The 24,422-nt window shown below is 43.4% G+C and overlaps 1 long non-coding RNA gene across 1 annotated transcript; it reads left to right on the top strand.

Moving 5' to 3' along the window:
- Window positions 1–8,795: 8,795 nt before the first annotated feature.
- Window positions 8,796–14,560, top strand: LOC128323433 (uncharacterized). The gene is made up of 2 exons (XR_008306359.1): window positions 8,796–8,957; window positions 11,982–14,560. It is a non-coding gene; the product is annotated as an uncharacterized LOC128323433 (long non-coding RNA).
- The last annotated feature ends 9,862 nt before the right edge of the window (window positions 14,561–24,422 follow it).

Here is a 24,422-nt window from a genome sequence, read left to right as displayed (position 1 = left end):
CCAAATATCTAAAGGAACAAGGCACTGAACATGAATGAACAGTGCCTTACACACCACAACTGAATGGTGTAGCAGAAAGAGAGAATCATTCCCTATTAGAGATAAAAAGGTACATGTTCAAGGATGCAGGATTGGCAAGCAAATTTTGGGGAGTAGTAGTCATGACACCTTTTGAATTATGGCATAGGAACAAATCCATCTTAGGACATATCAGAGTGTTTGGATCAAAAGCATATACATATGTTCCTAAAAAGAAAAGAAATAACCTGAACTGCAGATGTGAAGAGGGAATACTCTCTGGATTAATACTAGGAGGAAAAGGATACAGAATCATTGATAAGGAACAGTGAGACTATGCAATGTAGTATATTTTGATGAAAGACAAAAGCCAACCACAAGTGAAGTTGTGGTCAGAAATTAGACCAGAGATCCAGATGAAAAAAAGAACCAAGAGAAGAAGAAATTCCTACAACCAATGAACCAGAACCAGAAGGGGAAGCAGAAGTTGAGCCAGAAGTGAGATGCTCACAAAGATCCAACAAATTTATTTATTTATTTATTTAGTACATTACTATACCGCCCAAAACGCAAGTTCTCAGGGCAGTTTGCAAAACAATAAAAACAGCCAATAAAAGATTAAAACATTTCGACAATTAAAATTAAAAAGTTAAAACTATTAAAACACAATTAAAACAGTATCTAATTAAAGGCCTGGGTGAACAAAGGGTTTCCATCTAGGAGATTGAGGCCTGAAAGGAAGAGAACCAGGAACTCTGCACATGGGAAGACGTTGAAAGAATGCCAACATGTGAAGCTAAAAATGGGAGAAAAGCCACAAAAGAAGAGAGAGAATCTCTACACAAAAATAAAACATGTGGGACTACCCACTGGAAGAAAGTTAGTAGGATGCGAATTGGTCTTCAAAACCAAATACAATGCAGAAGAAGAAATTGAGCTCTACAAAGCCGGATTAGGGATGTACAAATTTATTTGATTTGAATTTATTCTACTTTGCTGATCAGTTTTCTGATGCTAGCTTCCAATTGACTTGAGATCTCCTTGCTTCTTGGTTGGCTTGTTATCGTTCAAATTAAGTGTTGGCATGGGCAACTGTGCCTTATTGGCTGGGGGAAGGCAGGAGGGAGGGGGAAGGCCAAAGGAGGGAATTTTAAAATGTATTTAAGGGGACCCTGGGCCAGAGAGAACTCTTATACTGTCTGTCTCTTGAAGAGGATAAGATTGGATCAGAGAATGCAGCAGCAGAGCAGCAAAGTAGTGGTGGTGTCTGGTCTGAACCTGCCCATCTGGCCCAGTGGAGAGAAAGACAGAGAATGCCTGCTGGGCTTATCTGTCTATTTTTATTTGCAGTGCCAAGAACAACTGTTTTCCTCCCTGCACAGTGGCACAAGTCCACAAGTGGATACCTGTTTTTCTATGGAGCCATCAGTTGGACTAGCCGGAAGCAATCAATTGTTGTGCTTTCCTGCACAGAAGCAGAGTACATATCAGCTGGCCAAGCATGTCAGGAAGCCACATGGCTCCACACGTTACTGTTAGCCTTTGGAACTGATGAGCCAAAGCCAACAAAGTGTTTGAGGACAACCAAGGATACATCCAACTGTCTCTGATGGAAAGGACTATGTCTCAAACAAAGCACATAGATGCAAAGCACCACTATTTTTGAGATGCTGAAGAGAATGGGCTAGTTAAGCTGTAGCACTGTCCAACTAAAGACATGATAACAGAAAGGCCGACCAAGCCTCTACCAAGACCAGTTCCAGATTCTTCGAGAGAATATGGGAGATGAGGATCGGTGTACAAGACTATGAGAAGGGGTGTTGAGATGCAGCTCCTGATGGCATTGACTCTTAGCACCAGCAACCTTATTCACCACTAGGGGCACTAGAGGTAGAGATAGTGCGCAAGGGAATCCCCTATATGATGACTACCCTTTCTCTATTCTACTTTCCCTTTATTAGACTAATATTCTCACCGGGGGAGGGATACTTCCTTCTCCCTCTCCTGTTCCTGTATGTAGCTAGCTGCAAGGCATGTAGGCCATATCTATCTCCCTGCTGAAGATTTCCTAAATAAACTGCTTTATTTAGAACTCCATGTCTCCTGACAATATTAATTAGCAGTGCTCTCCTTACCAGTGGACTTTCACTGCAGCTGGGGTTGATAAAGAAATCTCTCGTCCAAGCTCTCTAACATTAAAATGTCATGGCCCAGCTCACTGGGCTATACCATTTTTATAGCACCAATGTCCAGGGAAAGTTTAGGAGTCACTGTTATAGCAACAGCACCTAAAGCTCCAGGAGCTGCAGCAGCAGCTCTTAAGCTTTCCCTGACCATTGTGCACTATAAAAACATTTTGGCCTGGTGCTGGGCTGTGATGTCTTTATAGAGCCAGCTGTCAGGGAAAGCTTAAAAGCTGCCATTGCAGCTCTTAGAACTTTAGGTGCTGCCTTGGAGGCTGTAAGTGAATGGGGAGGGGGTACCTGAGGATCATGGGTGGAAGAAAGTTAGCCCGGAGGGCTGGGGGCAGGGGAGAGGCAGCCCAGATGATGGTCCCCGGCAATGAGCAGCTTGTGTTCTTTTAACACATCCGCTCAATTATGGCTCCACCCCTGGCTGGTTTGCATTTGGATGGGTGACTATATATGAACATTGTAAGATATCCCCAGCCTAGCTCGGTAGTAGAGCATCTGCTTGCATGCAAAAGGTCCCAGGCTCATTCCTGGCATCTCTAGGGCTGAGAAAGACTCCTGCCTGATACTTTGGAGAGCTATTGCCAGTCAGTATAGACAATGCTGGGCTACATGGACCAATGGTCTGACTTGGTATAAGGCAGCTTCCTTTGGTTCTATAATATTTTTAAATCTTTAATGTATTTTTAAAAAATTGTTTGAACACAATACAAAGGAATTGCATAATATAATTTCCACAAATTGAGATTATTCTTAATTTCTATGGGCAGCAAACTACAAAAATAATAATCATAGTACTGTATAAGAACGGTCCCAGGCAAAATCACATGATTCTTGTTTTCTATCAGAAGTAGAAGATGTAAAGGAAGGGAAGGGAAGGGAAGGGAAGGGAAGAAAGAAAGAAAGAAAGAAAGAAAGAAAGAAAGAAAGAAAGAAAGAAAGAAAGAAACTCTTACCATCTTGCCAGCTGTATGTCCAAGAAGCTGGGTGGCAATGACATGTGTGCTCTTCTTTCTATGATTGACAGCAAACTTCTCTTGAAAATAATTCCAAATACTATGATATTTACATACTTGTGGTCTCAATCTTTTTATTTATATTAAAAATGGAGTAAACACCTGTGGTCAACAAACCTAAGCTGAATTCATGTATCACTGCAGTAGCATCAGAGTCCCTTAGTCCTGGTCCATTTCCACAACATTTCAGTAAATCTGTATGATGGAACTGCATGGTTGATGGAATTATTTACCACATTCGTATCGTCCTCTCTGGGGCTGTGTGACATCCACATGGAAATGAACCACATAACTTGCTTTGCCAGTGTGATTTCTCCATACAGACTGTGATGCAGAACTGGGTAAATGACTTCTACACCACTATGATAAGATATTAATCAGGCCCTATAAGACGCTGACTGAAAATGGCCAATGGTATTACCTTTTGTGGCACCAATTTCAGTTGCTGTGGTTCACTTTTTAAAAACCTTGTGAATATTAAATATTATTTAGATTTTAACAGCAAACTTTAATTCTTACTGACTGCTTGGTTCTTCAAATAGCTTAACCTGGTCTTTGATTATCTTTAGTACTGTGTACAATTCTGGTCACCACACTGAAAGGAGGACATTGTGGAACTGGAAAAGGTGCAGAAGAGGGCAACCAAGATGATCAGGGGCCTAGAGTACCTTCCTTATGAGTCAAGGCTACAACACCTGGGCTATTTAGTTTAGAAAAAAGACGACTGCAGGGAGACATGATAGAGGTCTATGAAATCATGCATGGAGTGGAGAAAGTGGATAGAGAGAAATTCTTCTCTCTCACACATAACACTAGAACCAGGGGTCATCCCATGAAATTGATTGCCAGGAAATTTAGGACCAGCAAACGGAAGTATTTTTTCACACAACACATAATCAACATGTGGAATTCTCTGCCACAAGGTGTGGTGACAGCGAACAACTTGGATGACTTTAAGAGGGGTTTGGATAACTTCCTGGAAGAGAGGCCTGTCAATGGCTACTAGTCATAGGGCTGGTGAGGGCCAGCGGGAACTCTCCAGAGCTCACTTCCAGGCAGCCCTCGCTGCTGGATAACGTTCATATCGCTTCCTCGCTTCCAGCAGCAAGGGCTGCCTGGAAATGAGCTCCAGAGAGCTGCCCAAAATTGGTTTGGGGGGGTGCCTAGGGGTGGGGGCGTGGGGGGCGACCCCCTTACTAACTCCTGGTCCAGGAAACTGCACATGAATAATGTACAGGTCCATGACTCCAAAAACGTTGAGAAACGCTGGTGTAGAGCAATTCTAGAGTGTACCTAAAATTCTGTAATAGTATCCTGCTGTGGTAATTTTCTTTAATACAAATTAATGTGTTGGATTCTTAGAAAAAATCTAAAGAGATATGAAAAGATAGAAAACTTTCAGCAATGAATAGTCCCAACAAAAGAAAACAAATTTATTCCATATAGCAAAACAATCTCTGATTCACACGTTCCATGAAAAATCTATATCAATATCAATAGTCGTATCAAGCTCTGGACTGTCATGTTCTAGGACATGGAGGGTTTGCTGTCCATGCAAGCAAGTCAGAAGATGGTACAAGGCCAAAAACAGGCAAAGAGTGGAATTTCAGAGCATTGCGCAAGGATCAAAGGGGTCAGAGGCAAGTACATGGTACAAGTCACTCAGACCGCAGGTAGAAATCGCAAAAATAAAGCAGACATTAGGAAAAAGCCTTATACTAGAGATGAGTTGCTCAAATTGAGGGACTACCACTGAAGCCAGGGTTTTACAAGATTTGGAACAATGGGATTTGTTTTTAGTGTCAGCTGACTGGAAGCTCTGGCAGGCTGGTACTGCAACCTAGATGATGTACTTGAAAGCAGAGCTGAGGGCCAAACTAGACTTTAAGAAATTAAATATGAACCCTGTCGCCAGGAGAGGTCCAGTGACTTATCATCTGGAAAGGTCCAGTGATGGTTGCCGCTGGCTTGTTTGGTGGCGACTCATGATCAGGCCTTCTCTGTTACTGCCCCAGGGTTCTGGTATACACTCCCTCTTGGAATAAGAGCATCTCTCTCTCTGCTTGCTTTTAGGAAGAACCTCAATATGTAACCTGTTTTTCCAGGCTTTTGTGAATTTAACTGTTTAAAAATTGGAAGTGAATACATCAGGAGAGTTAGAAAAATCCTCAAGTCCAAACTCAATGGCGGGAACACCATACAAGCCATAAATACCTGGGCTATACCTGTTATCAGATACACTGCAGGAATAATAGACTGGACCCAGGCAGAGCTAGAGATGCTAGATCGTAAGACCAGGAAAATCATGACCATCAATCATGCTCTGCACCCCCGCAGTGATGTCGATAGGCTATACCTCCTTTGCAGCTCAGGTGGAAGAGGAATGCTGCAAGTCCATCAAACAGTAGAGGAGGAGAAAAGAGGCCTTGAAGAATATATCAAGGACAGTGAAGAAGATGCACTTAAAATGGTCAATAACGAGAAACTATTAAACACCAATGAAACAAAGCAGGCCTACAAGAAAGAACAAGTCAAGAACCGATCAGAAAAATGGAAAAAATAAGCCCCTGCATGGTCAATATTTGCACAATATAAGTGGAAAATCAGACATCACCAAGACCTGGCAATGGCTTAAGAATGGCAACTGGAAGAAAGAAACTGAGGGTTTAATACTGGCTGCAGAAGAACAGGCACTAAGAACAAATGCAATAAGAGCCAAAGTAGAAAAATCCACAACAAACAGCAAGTGCCGCCTTTGTAAAGAAGCAGATGAAACCTTGGACCACCTAATCAGCTGTTGTAAAAAGATCGCACAGACTGACTACAAACAAAGGCATGACAAGGTAGCAGGAATGATACACTGAAACATCTGCAAAAAATACAAGCTACCTGTAGCCAAACATTGGTGGGACCATACAATTGAAAAGGTGGTAGAAAATGAAGATGCAAAAATATTATGGGACTTCCGACTACAAACAGACAAACATCTGCCACACAATACACCAGATATAGCTGTAGTCGAGAAGAAAGAAAAACAAGTTAAAATAATCGACATAGCAATACCAGGGGATAGCAGAATAGAAGAAAAAGAAATAGAAAAAAATCACCAAATACAAAGATCTACAAATTTAAATTGAAAGGCTGTGGCAGAAAAAGACCCAAATAATCCCAGTGGTAATTGGTGCCCTAGGTGCAATTCCAAAACAACTTGAAGAGCACCTCAACACCATAGGGGCCACAGAAATTACCATCAGCCAATTACAAAAAGCAACTTTACTGGGAACAGCCTATGTTCTGCGACAATATCTATTAGGAGTGTGCACGGACCGATCTGGGGCCATGCAGAAGGCCTCCGGACCAGTCCGGAATTCAGGCGGTTCAGCGGGGGGAGGGGGATACGTCACAATCATGTATGTGACGCATGTGCCGGTGGCGGCGACGGGCACGCGTGCACCGCGATGGGCGCATGTGTTGCGCTAGCTTTTACTGCTTCTAAACTTTGAAGACAACAACGGAGGCAGGGGCGGCAGGGAGGAACTCTGCCGCCCCAAATACGTTTTAGAAAAGTCCAGTGCCAGAGGGGGAAGAGCGGGGGGGGAGTACTACCCCCCCCACCCTTAAAGCCACACTCCCCCCAGTGCCGGACCACACCTCTGTGGTTCCGTGCACATCCCTAATATCTATAACAACAGCGACAACATTGACAATAAAATTCAGCCATCCCAGGTCCTTGGGAAGGACTCGATGTCTGGATAAAACAAACCAGTCAATAACACCTGTCTGACTGTGATAATAACAACAACAACAACAATAACAGAAACCTGGTATAATGCTGAGAACCAGTGGAATACTTTTATTCCTGGATACAAACTCTACAGAAATGACAGGGAGGAGCAGATTGCGAGTGAAGTAGCACTGTATAGTAAGGAAGGTAGAGCATCCAACAAGCTGGAAAACCTAGGAGGACCGGAGACCCCCACAGAATCATTATGGGTGACAATACGTGGACTGAAAGGAAATGCATCAAATCAAGGGTCATTCACAGATTCGACCCTGAATCAAGTTGCCCTAAAATAGACGGCCTGATCCAGATTTGAGGGCAATCACCCTCAATTAGACCCCAATCAATTCAGGTGATTTGAATGCCATTTGGAGACCCATTCTGTTGGGAAAAAGCGTTTCAAATGGCACTTTTTTTTAAGGCTAATCCCCGACAGCGAGCCAAAACAGGGGCAGGAGTGTGGTTTGGTCTCCATGGACTGCTTTGTGGGGGTGAGCCATTGCAAGAACATTCTTAGTCACAGTAGGCCAGACACCATGATCTGTTACTGTCCCTCCTATACATATCCCTTCCTAGGAAATAATCATGTTCCCTTCCTGGAGTAACAGAAATATAGTGCCCCTCAGCATCCCCCCACTGCCAAAAATTGTGCTTGTGCGACACTGTTTTGTTGCAGGGTTCTTATGGGGTGGCAGTGCAATTACTGTCAGATGAAGGGCTTGCATGGCATTTAAATGGCTTTAAATGCTCTTTCCCTGCTGAGGGTGGGAGAGCCATTCTGAAAAGGCACAATTGCACTTGACATGCCCCCTTGAAGATTGTGGACAATGGCAGCCACCTTGCAGTCATTCTGACACCTTGCCCACATTCTGCTGATGTAAGCACTACAGAGTTTGCTGGGATGAGGACTTGGCGGACCAGGAAGAGGGAGTGGCTTCCCTACCCTAAAAATGGAGGTTGCAGGCTGCAGTTCAATGAACGTCAACAATGCAATTCACAGTTAGAAAAATTTACCGCAGGTTCAGAGGTTTCACATTCCAGTTTCACGTTATGTGTGAATGCGGCCAGACTTTATCTCAGTTTCATTGTCTCCTTGCTGCTCGTGCATCTATTCATGCTTACCTCTTTGATCTGTCTGCTTGGTTTGACCTCTGGTGTGTTTCTGACCTTCAGCTCTTGGGTTGTCCCAATTCCTGACAGCCTACATGGCTTGACCTCTAGCATATTCCTGACCCTTGGCTACTGGTTTTGATCCCTGAGGCCTGACCGGTTGCTTGACTCTCCCTGTTCTGGCTCCTAGCCTTGCCTACTGCTAGCCTAGTGACCACTGCTCACAGCTCAACCCTCACACCAGTCTTGCTTACTGCCTCCTCCTGCTTGCATTTGTCCATTGACTGCCTGACACAGCCTGGAAAAGAAGTGAGCAAGCAAGGGAGGAACAAGCAAGACAGGGAGTCTGCCCCCTCCCTTTGGAGCAGAGGGCATTTGTGGAGGTGAGCAGCGGGACTACTTCCCATAGAGCAGAGGGCAGACTGGTTCCTACTTTTCTGAGCTGACTGCTAGACCCAAAGAAAAATTTTCGAGGCCTGCCATGGTGTCCTGGCTAAATAGAAGGATGAGAGCCTAAGGATCATCAAGCTTGATAAGCTCTATGGTTTTTCTTTACCTCCAAGATACAAAGTGAAAGCTTCCATTGCAAGACCTAAAAGGCGAGGATTCCAGTTAGTACTGGCAACAAATCATAGACATTACTAACTTATTGATTTGCTGCTCTCTCCCTGTAGAACAAGAGAATCCAGGATGAGTTAGATCCTCCAGCTACCCAAAATGGAACCATAACTTCAGCTGTCAATGTCCAAAAGAGGGATAATGAACGAGACACGACTCTACTGAACTGAAACTCAAAATCTCAGCTGTGGATCAGTCAAGGCTTTACTGCATGTATTTATGGTAAGGGTGGTTTGGAATATTGTTGTTTTGCTTTCTCATTAGGGGTGTGCACGAACAAGTTTAACAGCTAGCCTAATGGCCACTGCTAGCCTAGTGGCCACTGCCTAGTGGCCATGGGGAGTGCCTTCAACAAACAGGTAAGGAGCTCCTAAACTGCTCATCCCCTCCCCGCCACTTCCCCCCGCCCGTAATTTTTTTTTAGAAACAGCCGCGTGGAGCTGTTGCGTTCCTTCCTGTAGCCCCGATTGGTGTCAGCATGCAAATGACCAGGGTGCACATGCGCTGGTCATTTGCATGCTGATGCTGATTGGGGCTGCAGGAAGGAATGCTGCAGCCCCATGTGGCTGTTTCTAAAACAAACACCGGTGGGGGGGAAGTTTCAGGGAGGGGTAGAGCAGGTAAGGAGCTCTTTACCTGTTTGTTAAAGGCATCCCTCCTTGCCCCACACGAACAGCTTGTGCACGAACAGCTTGTGCATACCCCTGTTTCTCATTATTTGCAAACATTAAGGAGACAAAGCCATTAATATCTCTGCTGAATGCTTATAATATTTAAAACCTCATTTTGTGGCTCCTACTATACAATTTTTGTCTGATCCCCCTCCCCCAAAATCCCATGTGCTATGCTCTGAAATTTCTCTCTCATTAACCATGTGGGTGAAAAGTTCTCTCTGGTTCAATGGCAGCAGGTCAGCTTGTGACCCACTGCAGTAAAATTAAAAAGGTTAATTGAGGGCATATCTCTCTCAGTAAAAGAGAGGAGACCACTAACTTGAGAAAGGCAAGTAAGAAAGAAAGAAAGAAAGAAAGAAAGAAAGAAAGAAAGAAAGAAAGAAAGAAAGATTTTTTGTGTTTTGCTAACTAGGTACCTCAACCAAAACCTAAACAGTGGAAATGGAGGAACTGTCATTCATTGTTTTCAGTTACATTTTCTTTTTGTTCTAAGAGGCTGTATTCTGCTTTCAGCATTTTAAAACTCTTAAAATAGCACTGTAGGGATGTGCGAACAGGTTAAATGTTGAACAGGTTTGACATCAAATCGATTTGGTTCAATGGTTCACTATCGAACTACCCCCCCCCCCCCCGGCTCGGTTTGCTATCAGACTGAAACACACACCGCCAGCCATTTGCGGGGGAGGGGGGTGTTGAGATTTTTTAAAATTAAAAAAATTTGGGCATGCATGGCAGCTTCCAAAATGGCCGCCATAACAGAGGGCAGGCCCAGAATGGACTGAAGAGTGCCCGAACTGGGTGATTTGGACAGGAATGGAGGTCAGGGGGGAACTTCTAGAGACTCCCCCCCACACACAGCCGAATCTAAGCCCCCAAACCGGGTGGCAGTAAGTAAAATTTGCCCCAAAAAACCCCAAACCCAACCAAACCCAGGGGGTGTTTGTGGGGTGCCAAAACCAAACATGCCCAGTCCAGTTCAAGTCCACTCTGGACTCGAACTGAACCGGGCAACCTGGTTTTGTGCACACCTCTATAGCACTGACCAATTGTGCTCTTATTCCTGTTGCCTGTAGCAGGATGGATAGCCCAAATCACAGCACTAGAATGAGATATTTAGAGTTTGACAACTTCTGCCAGCCCTTTCCTACGATACAGCTCCTTTCCATATAGATTTGTTTATCGCATTTCTATTTTAAGGTGTTGGGGTCTCAAACTGGGGCTCCCTTCAGTCAGGCTGTGCTGCTACTAGTGCTCTCATTCCACTGAAAGCCTGGCAGACAGAGTTCTGTAGTCTGAGGCTGCCCTCTAGACTGCAGTACCAGCCTAACAGCATGGGATCAGTTCACCCCAGAGCTCAACCCCTGCCCTCCCGGCTCTGCCAAGTACTACTCAGAACTTTTTCTTCAGTCTGAGTAACTTGTCTTACACTTCCTAAGCTCCTGCTCCCTAGCAACTTGACCTCCTGCCTTGCTTTGATTGCACACCTGTTTCTCACTCTCCTTATCCTCCTTTACTGACTTGGATTTTGACCTCTGTCTGGTTTTGACTAAGCACCTGCCTCCTGCCCCTCTGATACTTGTTTATTTCTCCCAAACTTGACCCCTTCTTATTTTGGATCAGACACTTGCTTATGGCCCACTTGGACTAAAAGACAACTTTCCTGGACCCCAGCTGCCTAGAGTCTGGTTCTTGCTGATGCTTGACATTAACCCTCCCTTTCTGCAATGAGATCAAAGAAGCAGACACAAGGTTATCCAATTTTATCCTAACAGAAATCCTTTAAGTAGCTTTCAGTAATATACCCAAGGGTGTACAGTGATCTTCATAACTGAATGGGAATTTGAACATGTGCAACCTTAGCCAAAGCTGTGAGTCCATGGGTGGCCACAGGAGCGAAGACTGCACTTACCTGTCCCCCCACTGAGTCAATAGGAGGGGCTCAATCGTGGGGGGGGGGATGCCTCATGCAGGGGGCATGTTGGCTGCCACTGGGACCACATGAGCTGCCTGTCCCTCTCGCACAGGTAAGTGGCAATGGGGGAGACTGCCAAGTTTCCTATGCGCTAAAATAATTTAAAGGAGCTCTGGCTATTGAAATTGCTTTAGAATCACTACATTGTTATTTCGTTGGGGCTGCAATACAAGCCAGGTGAACAGGAAGCCTCTAATGCATGCAGGGAGCTCCAACAGGACAGAACTACTACTACACATATTTCTATACTGCTTTTCCACAGAAGTTCTCAAAGCAGTTTTCATAGAAAAATAAATAAGAATGCATTATAATTTAAACCTGCTTTTGTTTATTCATATTTCCTCTAGATATTATGAGGCAAATGTAAAGATCTCAGTAATGTCCAGGTTACAGCTTATCAAAATTTATATATGTCATGCTTTTAGTTTTCACTAGCCATTGGGAAAAACAAAATGAGATGGTATCCGATTAACTATTTTACCTCTTGCAACGACGGTGAAAGTTGTGGCAAAGGCATGAAGTAAGGCTTCACATTATGCAGACTGACCTTTCGGCTGAAAGTCTCATACATACAATTTTCTTCTACTTTGTCTTTGTCAGGTGTGTTATGTTCTGGAGAAAGGTAAGAATTAGAATACTCTACAGCCTGAGAGAGATTTCCCACATAAGGAGGACTATATGATAAATGGAACATGGCCTTATGTTTCAAGTCAGATGCTACTGGATATTGTCTCAGGCATGTGTGTTGCACATTTTTGTATTTTCATTATGCTTCTGTGAGACTTCGAGGAGCAGGGGGAATACGCAAGCTTTTCCAGGTCCTTCTCACCATTTCCTTTCTTCAAGCCTCTTACAGCACACCCTCTTGACAACAAATGAATTTATTACTGAAGAGGAGAGGAAACGCCAATGGATTTATCACTAAGCTACACTGTGGCTGGGATGCTGCTGGACTCTGGAAGCAGGAAAGGAGCCCATCCAGAGCCAGTTTCCATCCTCGGGTTCTTAGTGCTGCAGCTCTCTTCCGCTCAAAATAATGATGACCATGACAGCAGCACTCCAGTTGATTTCATAGCTCCAAGCAACCAAGAATATTCTCTCTTTCACATCCACACACATACTCCTCCAGAAATTCTTCAGAGCCTGAAGCAGTACAATTAGGGTCGAAGAATAATTAGGAGCATAAGATATTAGATGCAAGTCCCTTGTTCAGATTTCAGCCATGTATTTATTTATTTTTAACTTCTCATATTTTTATCATATTTATTTATCATATCGTAATGTATACATGTTCTCTACCTCAGTCTCTATCAACAATAAGGGAATAATCATACCTGTCTCTTACAGGGTTGTTCTAAGGATTATTGAGACACTATTATGTAAATTACTTTAAGAACTTGGGAAAGAGCATGTATGCGGTGCTAAAATATTACTATTATAATTGGACTCGGCTGCCTGGTAAGTTTTCTCAGCTAAGCTATACCTGCTGTGCTCAGGGACTCTTGTTCAGAGTTTAGACAGCCTAGTCCCTGGTAGCTAGTAGTAGTGACACTGGCAACTATTTAAAGTCAGTTATCAGATTTTCTATTTATAAATGCATCTATTTTCTTTTCAGTCGTCCTTAGTTAAGACTTTTAAATGTTCAGTGTGTACCATCATTCTCTGCCTTGTCCATCCCATGGCTGGCTGACATCCAGACTAATGCAGCGCATGGCTGAGTTACTGAGTTATTTGTGTGCCAGAGTTGTGCTTGGATTACTCAAGAAAGGCTCCACACTTATAGCCTCCTTGATATGAAGACAGAGTATTATTCAGTGACTCTGTTGGATGTGAAATTGCCTAGCAGAGTGTTTGTGTCAAATGTATTGCTAGTGTAGTGATGCTTTTACCACCACTCCACAAGTTCCCTGTTGAGAGGACCATCATGCTGTGGACTGTCACACTGTGCTCCTGTTCTGATGACAGTTACTACAATAACCCCCTATTTTAAAACATACTATAGTAAAGCCTTAGTACTAGTATCTATGCTTAAGTGAAGGAAAGTGTTACCAGGAGTGGCTGATTTCAGTATCTGTTCCAGTATGTGTTAAATACAAGTATTGAAATACGTACTTTCAATTCTTTTGTATTTTGTATCTAAAATAATTTTCAGGAAAGTATTTTGTATCAAAAATACATCTACTCAGGTATTTTGTATTTTTAAAATACATTGCCCAAACTAAAATACATCTCAACCAATTATTGCTTTGCTTTCTTGCTTCAGGAGCTACCTTTTTATTGCAAGCAGGCAGCCTACTGGCTGCCTAGCATCCTCATATGTGTGCTCTGTTCCTCCCTCTCTGCCCCCTGAAATTGGAATAGTTTTACTCTGCTGCTGACTGGTCAGCCAGCCAAGTTTGAAAAATCAAGGGAGGAGAGAGAGACGGTTTCTGTGAGTAAAATGGGAAATGGGGAATGAGAGTGACATGGGTGTCCACTGGGGGGCGGAGGGGGGTGGAGATGGGGCAGCCCTGCCCTCAAGATTTTGGATGCAAAAGAACTCCCTACCTCACAGCTCCTTTGCTTTAATTTTTTTTTTTTTTTGTCCTTTTAGCTGCAACACTGCAACTTGAAACCTGACCTGACCTGAAGAGGGTGAAGTTCTTCTGGTCCAGTCTCTGTGTAAATCTGCAACTTGCCTATTCCCACTTTGGAAATATGTTGCTGAAAAGCATGATATAAATTAGAAATGATTAGTCATGAATTCCTTCTGAGTGCTGTGTGTAAAATTCAGCTCTGTGACTCTGGGGTTACTTTGCTCTTTGACTATCCTTTACCTTGGCCTCTGTATTTCTGATATGTGAAATGGGCACATTTGTTCAAGAATATTTTCATGCATAATTCAGAGGCAATATGCCATTCATTGCATACATGTTGCAGGGCAGCAAGGCAGCAGGAGAGGGAAATCCACACCTTCTCCTGCTTGTGGGCTTCCTTTTGTTATAAATTAGAAGTACTCCTGCTGTGGTTGCTAAATGAAAACAGTTTACAGTTTATGTAGATTTTTATTTGTTATAAATAACAGTACTCTGCTGTAGGTTTTTAATGAATTTTTATTTGTTATAAATAATAAACATAATCTTGTTGTAATGGCTTACAACAGGATTATTTGTTGTAAGCCACTTACTGTTTTAACCATGTGTTGTTGTTGTTGTTGTTGTTATTATTATTATTATTATTGAATTCAATCAAAGACATTGATTTAGAAAACTAATTTCTGTTGACTTTTGCACTATTTCAGTATAAGTGCCTTAGGCTGCAAATTGTTTTTAAAAGACCCTATAACTGGGAGCACCCAAACTTTTGTTATCTCTCTTTCCCCCTCCCCCCCTCAAACTTTAGGCTGGATATGGCCTGTTCCTCTCCCCACTGTAGCTAACCCCTTCCTTGGCTTTTTTCTCCTCTTCCCCACCCCACCTCTAGAGCCGCTCATCACCCCGCAAATCTTTATTTCACTGTTCTTCCACTCCTGCTGTCTTTAAAACATGAAAAAGTATACAAGCTTAGTTTCTGTTTAGATTTTAAAGAAGGTCAGCATGAGAACAACATTTTAAAACTACAGTTCTTTCAAATACTGATGTGTATGGTTTTTGTGTATGACTTTCTCAAGCAGTGAGAGAGTGAGGTGCGTAGAGAGTAGCTAATTTTCCTTACAACAGCCTGTAAAGTTGCTCACATTGAGCGGGGGAGGGAGGGGAAGAGGGAGGGAGGGAAAAGGAGACTCACAAGAACAGATAACTCCATATACAGTATCCCAAGTTTGTTTCCCCCAGTTTATCCTCACAACAATCCTTAGAGGTAGGCTAGGCTGAGAAATAGTGAGGTGCTTCACACAATTAGTGTGAAGTGCCTCGAGGTGCTTTGCAGGGAGAGCGGGCTTAGCCTAGTGATAATCAGAATAGCTTCATTGAGTGGCCAAGATCATCCAGTGATCTGACTGAGTGAGGGCTTCATAACTGAATGAGGGCTTCAACCTGGGTCTCCCAGTCCTCATCTAACAACCTAATCACTACACCACATTGGCTTATGGGGCAGTTAGAATCTTCTTTATTTTCTGATTTGTAGGAGAATATACAAACAAATCCTTTTGATTTGTTTAAAAACGAAGTTTTCTTTAGCTGATAATTTTTCTTACTGAGTAGCAGCTTGGGTTTAGGGGAATCCTTCTGAGTCACTCCTGTAAAAAAACAAACAACCCTCAATTGCTCTCAGTGCTTCAAGAATAGCAAAGAGAGAGAGGAAAGGGGAAGCAGATTAATTGGGATAAAAGGAATTGTTCTCCTCCCCATTTGGCTATATGATGTCTTCACCATACATACAACTTGCTGCCCATTTGACTATGCCACAGCTATAGGACTGCAGCCTTTGTCATGACTAACTTCCAATTATTCCAATAGGTTTACTCTAAGCAGGATTAACTTTGGATACATCCTTTTCATGTTTTGATTTCTATTGACATACTTTGACATAGTAAACATAGCAAAAAGAAACAGGGCATTATGTTGTTTGTGAATTATTGATCTGATGGAGTGTTTAAAAAGCTGGAAAGAAATCCAAGCACATTAGTATGTTGGATATTGTCTGACCACTATTGTCTGACCACTATTTTTTAGATATGATACAAGTCTAACATCAAGTGGTCCTGTAGAACGGTTATTTCCCTTTGCTGGGATGATTCAGAGTCCCAGAAGGCACAACTTGTGTGATTTAATCTTTGAAAAACTTGTATCACTTAAAGGAAATGGAATCAAGTTCGGATAAGTAACAAACATCTCAAAATTGTTTCCTTATTTCAAGCATTGTATTTTAAGATGTATTTTAAAATACTATTCTGTATTTTGTATCTAAAATACTTTTAAGAAGTATTTTGCCTATCTCTGTCATGGGTTTTTTCTAGTCCATGTATCTGCTTCTGGTTGTATTAGTGGGCATTATGTGCAGCAATAGCTGACTGTACTCCTGGGATTTGTAGTTATTAAGTTTATCATCAATATTCATGAAGCCAACTTAGAAAACAAAACAAAACCACTATGTGACAAATTATGTCACACACTTAAGTACATAGGAACATAAGAAGAGCCTTGCTGGCTCAGGCCCAAGGCCTATCTAGTCTGGCACCTTGTTTCCTACAGTGGCCCACCATATGCCTCCAGGAATCCTACAACGTACCCCTTCTCCTGTTGTTGCTCCTCTGCAACTGTTATTCAGAAGCGTCCTGCCACTGTACCTGGAGGTAGTCTATAGCCATCAAGACTGGTAGCCATTGATAGACCTGTCCTCCATGAATTTGTCTAAGCCCCACATGTTGTAGCCTTGTGCATGTACAATACCTGTGACTTCACTGCACAATACAATACAATGGCAGAAATAGTTTTGGTGTGTTTTAAAGGTCTTTTTAGTTTGATATATTGTATCTCTCTAATCAGTCAAGTACACCAAAATTACAAACTGCTATAAATATGTATGTCCCTTTTATTTTGTTTAGTGCCTTCAGGAAATGATCTAACCCACACTGAGAATTTACTATAGCATTCCCATTCCATCCATGTTCAGAGGGGTGGGGGCGGGGAGGAAATGAAAGATTGTGACATCGGATCAGTGTCAACTCCTGGTGACCACAGAGCCAAAAAAAGCATTCTCTAAGAACATTTAAACATTTAAAAATTAAAAGGCAAGGATACATTAGAACAGTGAGAAAGCAGCCCAATAGAGTTTCCCAAATAACTGTACCAGTTTAGCAGGCAAGTGACAATTTTTTATGCCTTCCCTTTCTCCAGGAAGCCCTCTGTGCCACCAAAAATATGTCCCTGAGGGCTGCACAACCCTCAGGAATGTATTTTTAGGTGGCACAGAGTGCTTCCTGGAGATGGGGCAGGTGCTAACTATTGACACTTCCCTGCTGCACTGGCGAAGTTAATTGGGAAGTTCTGTTAGGCTGCTCTCTCTGCACTGGTGCATCCTTTATGTCAGCCAATAAGAACTGGGTTAAATTGTTCCTTTATTTCAATTTATCTGAAATAATTTATTGCAATATTTTATTCAGATTCACGTGCAATTTGGGAAGGAATACGAAGTGACAAAGATCCAGTGATTCCCCCCCCCCACTGTTGCTATAAAAGTATGTTATCTTTTATATGTATCACAGCATTACTTATTATCAGCTTCACACGCAGCACTTTGTCTTTGATTTACGCAAACAACTGTGAATGTTTTATATATTTGTGAGGAAGTGAATGATATTAGACTATCAATCCACAGGGACTGCAAATCGGGGTGGGGGAGGCTATTACATTTCAAAAGCTGTTAAATCAGTTGTGCCCCCTGGCTGATTTTGTCAGTTATATTTGCTGTTGGTAAAACCGATGATGCCTGGAATACTGGAGCAGTCCTGGGAATCTTGGAGAGTAAATAGCAGCTGAGTTGTAAACTGCACCACACATCCCACACTTCCTGCATAAACCTGGCTTTTATACTACTTCTGATTAAAGCAGGTAGCTTTTTTTTTTTAAGGCAAAAAACTAGGCCCATGCCTTCTGTCACTGCCTCTAGCTTTGGCCCCCACAGCAGTCTGCCAACAGGGCACTGTTCTGCCAGTTGTAAATTTTAATTGGCCATCTGGGGAAAGCACAAACCACTGACTAGAGATTAATCAGTAAATTAACCCAGGCATAATACACATTTCCCAGTGGACCCTCGGCAGCTCCAGGCTGGGGAGGAGCAGCTTGGGATTTTAGAGAACTTGTGTAGGGATGCTGTTATTGCTTACCACCGTGCAGCTGAACATCTTCTCGGTGTCCTGAAATTCCCTTCAGTGTGACCTTCAGTGTGCCCCTGATTTGTATGGCAGTTGCAAAGAGGTTTCTTTGTAAGTGCTAAACACAGATGGCTCAGGTACTGCTACTGGGGGGCGGGGGGGGGAGTGTTGATGAATCAGTGGATGTGACAACTTTTCTCCAGTGAGCTATTCACTGGGTTTGCTAAAATGCCTGCAGAAAGAAACAATAGTGTACCTGGAGTTTTACCGGCCAGTAAATCACAAGAGAATGAAGTTTGTTTAGGCAGAATAGAGTAACCAGTCCTTTATAATACCCTTTTCCGCATAAATGAAAATCATGAATATTGTGTATATGTGGCAGAGAACTTGTCCTAATTTGTATAGCATTTTGCCCTCCCTTTAAGATGAAATTATTCTTCCCAGCACCCTCCCTAGCTCAGGAGTGAGATGCCGCAGCGAGCATTAGGAAAGAAAGCTATCAGGTATATTCACACACTTCATTTGCCCACTAAAATCTTTGATTTAGGAAAGCAGGGAGAAGCAGCTTGATTTTTACTGATAGACAGTGAAAACGAATAGGGATGTGCACGAACTGCAGTTCGAACCACGGTTCGAGCACTTTTCAGTTGCAGGCCCCAGGAGCTTTAAGAAAGAAGAGAGCAGGTCTCTTCCTGCTGGGGTGGTGCACGTCCCAAGAAGACCCATGTGGTGCCAGCACGCAGTTCTATGAAAAAAACACACATGAAAAAAGCCCACAAGAAAATTGTGCACAGAAAAAAACCCACTGTTATAAATGTGCACAAGAAAAATGTACACACCGAAAAATGCCCACATGGAAAATTACCCACACGGAAAATTGCTCACACCAAAAAAGGTCCACATGTAAAATTGCTCACAGCAAGAAAATGCCCACATGGGAAAATCCCACACAGAAAAATTCTTGCGTTGGAGCGTAGTATATATGTGTGTATTTTTCTGTGTGGGCATTTATCCATGTGGGCAATGCTCCATGTGCGCATTTTTCTTGTGCACTTTCATGACAGTGGGGTTTTTTCTGTGTGCAATTTTCTTGTGGGCTTTTTTCATGTGTGTTTTTTTTCTGGTTACCCCAGCATGCATGCATAGGAACCATTTGCGTGATCAGCATGGTGTTGCTGACCACGCAAATAATGCTTGCGCATGCACGGACATCATGGGCATTGTGGCACTGCATGGGGCTTCTTGGAATGTGCATCGCTCCAGCAGGAAGCTGACTGGGTGGCGGAGAGCAGGTAAGGACTCGCTCCCCACTTTCTTAATGCTCACGGGTCTTGCAACTGAAATGTGCTCAAACTGCAGTTCAAACCGTGGTTTGTGCACATGCCTAAAAACTAAGCAGTATAGAATATATCTGATGCTAACTTAGCAGTTACTATTTTGTATTTAGTCCGACATTCATGGTGCATAGCCAGGAGACCATGTGGTTGTGTAGTGGACAGATGTTGGATTTGAACCAGAGAGAGTAGTTTTGCACCGGAATTGTGTCCCCCATCCCCCCCCCCCACTATAGGGATGCTGGCTCCAACTGCAGAGAACCCGAGTCAGAATCCAGACTATGGCATGCACAGAGGGAGTATTTAATCCTCTCCCCTTGTGCTATGGTCCTGCTGAAAATTGGGACAATTTTGGTAGCTTCCCTTCCAATGCTAAATGTAGCTTTGGGGTACAGCTTCTCTTAGGACCATGGTAATTAATTCAGCTACTACTAGTGTAATTATTTACAAAATTCTGATGAAAATGTTAGAGCAATAGATTTCAACCAGTGGCTATTTCAATTGGTCAGACATGTTCCGAGAACATGAGCCACTCCAGACCACCCCGAGAAGAGAGGCCACTGAGGGTCCCTCACCTGTTGTTGCCCCCTCCTCCTCCTCTTCTTGTCAGCCACCTGTCCACCATCATCACTTCTTAGCCAGCTCACACAGGGCTAAGTGGCAGAATGGGCTCTTTCCTTTCTCAAGCTTATCTTACCACTGTGTGAACCAGCTAGAAAAAAGCAGATACACTTGCCATGCAGCATGGTGTGGAGAAACTTTGTATTCCATTGTTCTGCCCAAAAGTGAGGCTTAACAAATTTTGGCAGCACCTACAGCACTGCCCCCCCCCCCAAAGGAGGTCCCTCAATGTTCATTTATTGAACATGGGCCCCTTCTGACTTGGCTACAGCACTGATTTCACTTTTAAGGCCCGAGAGCCACCTTTATCCCAACCTCTCTCTCCCCCATCTCCATGCACATGTGCCTGTTCTCCTTTGTCTCCCTTCCAGAGTCTTTCCCTCCCTCTTAAGAAATTCCTAAACAAGACAATGATCATGGTGCCACAGAGTTACTTTAGGTAAGGCTACAACTAGGGATGTGCACAAACCGGTTTGCAGGCCATGTTGGAGGGCTGCGAACCAGTTCGCTTGTCCGACGGTCTGATGAACCGCCTGTGGGGTGTGTGTTGCTTTAAGGGCGGGGGTGTTGCACTTACCCCTCCCGCCACTTTTCCCTCTCCGGCACTCCAGTTTTTGGAAAAATCTTTGGGGCGGCAGCATTCCTCCCTGCCACCCCTGCCCCATTGTTGTTCTCCAAACCTGGAAGTAACACGGGTGCATGCGCCCGCCGCCGCGCGCATCACGCACATTACTGTGATGTGTACGGTGCACGTGCGCATGTCGGGGGCGTGCACGGTGGCGGGCGCATGCGCCTGTGTTACTTCTGGGTTTGGAGAACAACAAGGGGGCAGGGGCAGCAGGGAGGAACTCTGCCGCCCCGAAGATTTTGCCAAATTTGGAGCGCCAGAGGGAGAAAAGTGGCGGGAGTGGTAAGAACAACCCTCCACCACACCCTTAAAGCAACACACACAGCCGGCATCAGACCGTGCCTCCGCGGTCTGTGCACATCACTAGCTACAACCCATTTATGAGCTGTTCTTGTGGTAGCAAGCATGACTTGTCCCCTTAAGCTAAGCAGGGTCCACCCTGGTTGCATACGAAATGGAGACTAGAAGTGTGAGCACTGTAAGATATTCCCTTTAAGGGGATGGAGCCGCTCTGGGAAGAGCATCTAGGCTCCAAGTTCCTTTCCTGGCATCTCCAAAATAGGACAAGATTTTTTTTTTAATAGGACAAGATTTTTTTTTATTGAACCAACAAACTACCAAAGCATATGCCAAAGCATGTTGCCAAAGCACAATTATATACAAAGTGGTTGTTTGTACATGATATATCTACAAAGATTTACACACAAGGATTTGGAAACCCACAAGGTTATGAAGTATATGCAGGTAGTACTGTAACTCGGGGGTGGGGGATTTCAAGGCACATCAGGTAATCGGGGGGGGGGTTATGTCCGACGTCCATTTCCACAATTTGTCCCATTGCTGTTTAGAAGAGATACACTTGTCTCTTTGCACATAACCATACAAACTTTTCCAGAAGAGATTTACTGTCTCATCTGCGTGAACCTCTTGGTCGCGTCTTCCCTCCCTATTCCTATGCAGGAGCATTGCATAAATGACATACAGGTTTACTAACCTGATTACGAGAAGGGGAACGTTCCAATTCCCTAGTATGAGGGCACCCGTTCCATCCCGTTTCCTTGAAGGTTTCTTTCTGGGACCTCAAAAAGAGGTTCTATCGCTCAAACCCGAGGTTAGTTCTTCCCAAGTCTGTTTTTCCAAATCAGGCCACTCTAACAGCTTGCTTACTCCCTGCCACACTCTCTTGGCTACCACACACTCTTTTAAGAAATGTGAGTGGGTTTCCCTAAATGTTTTACCTAGCTCACTAGCTTTCTGTTTGCAGGTGATTTTAGGGCACTCTTGCTGGTCCTCTGGGAGCCATGGCTTAGCCGCATTAAGTGGTAGTACTTGATGGTATAAGCGCCACCTTGTTTCCCATAAATGGAAAGGGACTTTTTTCTCCTTAAAGAGAGCGATAGGGTGATTGGGTTGCAACAAGTACTGTGAAGTGCGGTGTTTGTAGCGTTTACGTTCTAAATCAGGTTTTAAGAAACCCACTTCTAGAATCTCTCCATAAATTGTTTTCCTTAGCTGCTTATCTGAGGAGGATCCTTTAAATAGTTCTGGTTCAACCTTCCATTTTTTAAGTGTGAATAACAAATCTCTCAAGTAGTCCAAGTGTTCTCTTTTTAATACTTGTGTGATATTACCATTGAAAGATCCTTTCCCCCACCATGCTATGCCCCATGCTGACTTGCGCCAACGCAGAGCGAAAAGCGAGACCCAGGTTTTTTGCAGGAGGTTGGACATATTATGGACATTCACAAAAATCCAGTTTCCAAAATTGTAGCACATGAATTCAGTTACAAAATAGGGTTGCAGGGCAGGTAGGGCTAGGCCTCCCTGCTCAGCCTCCTTAAATGTACCGTACGGGCCAAAGGGAAGGACGCTGTGTGCCATACTAGACGGAAGATCTGGCTTTCAACTCTCCGAAGGAGATTGAGTGGGGGAGGATGGACTACCGCCAGGTTATGCACCGGGGGTGGGCTGAGAGAGAGTCCTGCCTGCAACTTTAGAGAAGCCACTGCCAATCTGTGTAGATAATACTGAGCAAGATGGACCAATGATCTGACTCAGTGTATGGCAGCTTCCTATGTGAGTGCTCATCCCCTAGTTGAAAACCAATGTGTTAATGGATTGTGCCAAAACAAAATGGCGCTGGAGAATAAATATGGAATTAGAGTCAGTGGTCATTATAGCCTGGGGAAAGTCTATTTTAAGCAGCACATGAGTCAGAGAGGTTATAAATTGGGAAGGAAGTATATTAACCCTTCAGAATTTGCAATGCAGAAAGAGTGAAGTTTGTTACTTTGCCTTTGGCTAAAAGAGCCAGATTATTCACAATTCTCCCTGTGACCAGAGCCAGTATCACAGCTCAGGGATTCCAGTTTTCCCGACCTCATTTTTATACTTTAGAACTCTCTCTAAAACATATGAAGTGCCTTAGACTGGAACTACTGTTGTTTGTTCAGGCTATCCAGGAAATAATTCTTAATCCTGTGAAATAGCTTTCATGATGCCTGAGCACTTTACGGCCTGCCAGATACAAAATTTATTTTATTGGAGAGCTACCCGGCACATCCATTCTTTCTCCGCAAGGAACTCTGTCTTGCCTGTAGGCTGCAAACTTACAAACGGAATCCGTTACAGTGCTGAGTGCCATTCCCTGAGTACTTAATAAATTCATAACACAAAGAGGGAGGTAGTTATCACGGATGAGATATGAGAAAGCAATCCTACCTGGAAGAATTAAACAATTAAGGATGCTGAGCACCTCCTGCATATAAAGACCTTGCAATGTGAAAACACAAGATCTGCCAGAACATAGGCAGTCTCACAAATGCATATATACCCCTGGTCTGCACTACACACTCAATTTCTCTTGGGAGAATCTCAGAAAGAATCATTAGTAATAGGGAAAGTGCCAAAGCAACACAAAATGCAAAGGCTGTATTGTGCAGAATGCTGGCCACCATTCTCAGAGGGCTCACTGTTCTTTAAAAAAAAAAGTACCCAAAGACGACACCAGCAACACTCACAGTAGAGACATATTGCTGGGCTGAATAAGGACAATCGTTCTCGCGCTGCTAAATATAAGAGGGCCACCACCTTCAATGGTGTCTCTTTGCACAGATAGCAGGGGTTTGCCAGGTCACAGGGAGACTTGTGAATAAAATCTCTGAAGTTTTAAAAAAGTTAATAGTAGCCTGAGGAGATTTAAACCAGAAGCACATCACTGAGGGCAGAGGATTACCCCCTATGCCCCACACTGTTTCCCCACTTTGAGCAGGCCCTACAAAATTTCCCTTATGAGGCAAAACATACAGGTATCATACAAGAAACATTGTATCCAGCTGCATGGCAAAGCAGTTGTCTTATACCTCTATCTTGTAGGCAGATAAATGTTCAGATTAAATTGCTACTTTAGTGAACTGGGCGGTAGGAAGGTCCTCCTTATCAGTTCTGTAAACTGATTTGTCCATAAGGCAGAGCAACCTGATTACCTGTTTGGCACAAAGCCCTTTGAATTCACTGTGTATTTGGCACCAGTTTTTAGATCTAGATAAGGTATATTCCTTTTGTTTTGATTAGCACATCTGTTTTCATCCAACTTTGGGGGGGAAAGATAAATGATCATAAGCAAGAAGCACATCAAGACTGTCTTGTTAGAATTTTGCACTTCA

The sequence above is a fragment of the Hemicordylus capensis genome, chromosome 1, assembly GCF_027244095.1.
Source record: "Hemicordylus capensis ecotype Gifberg chromosome 1, rHemCap1.1.pri, whole genome shotgun sequence".
NCBI classification, from domain to species: Eukaryota; Metazoa; Chordata; class Lepidosauria; order Squamata; family Cordylidae; genus Hemicordylus; species Hemicordylus capensis.
The sequence above is the reverse complement of the archived record's forward strand: the minus strand, read 5'-3'. Positions and strand labels throughout refer to the sequence as shown.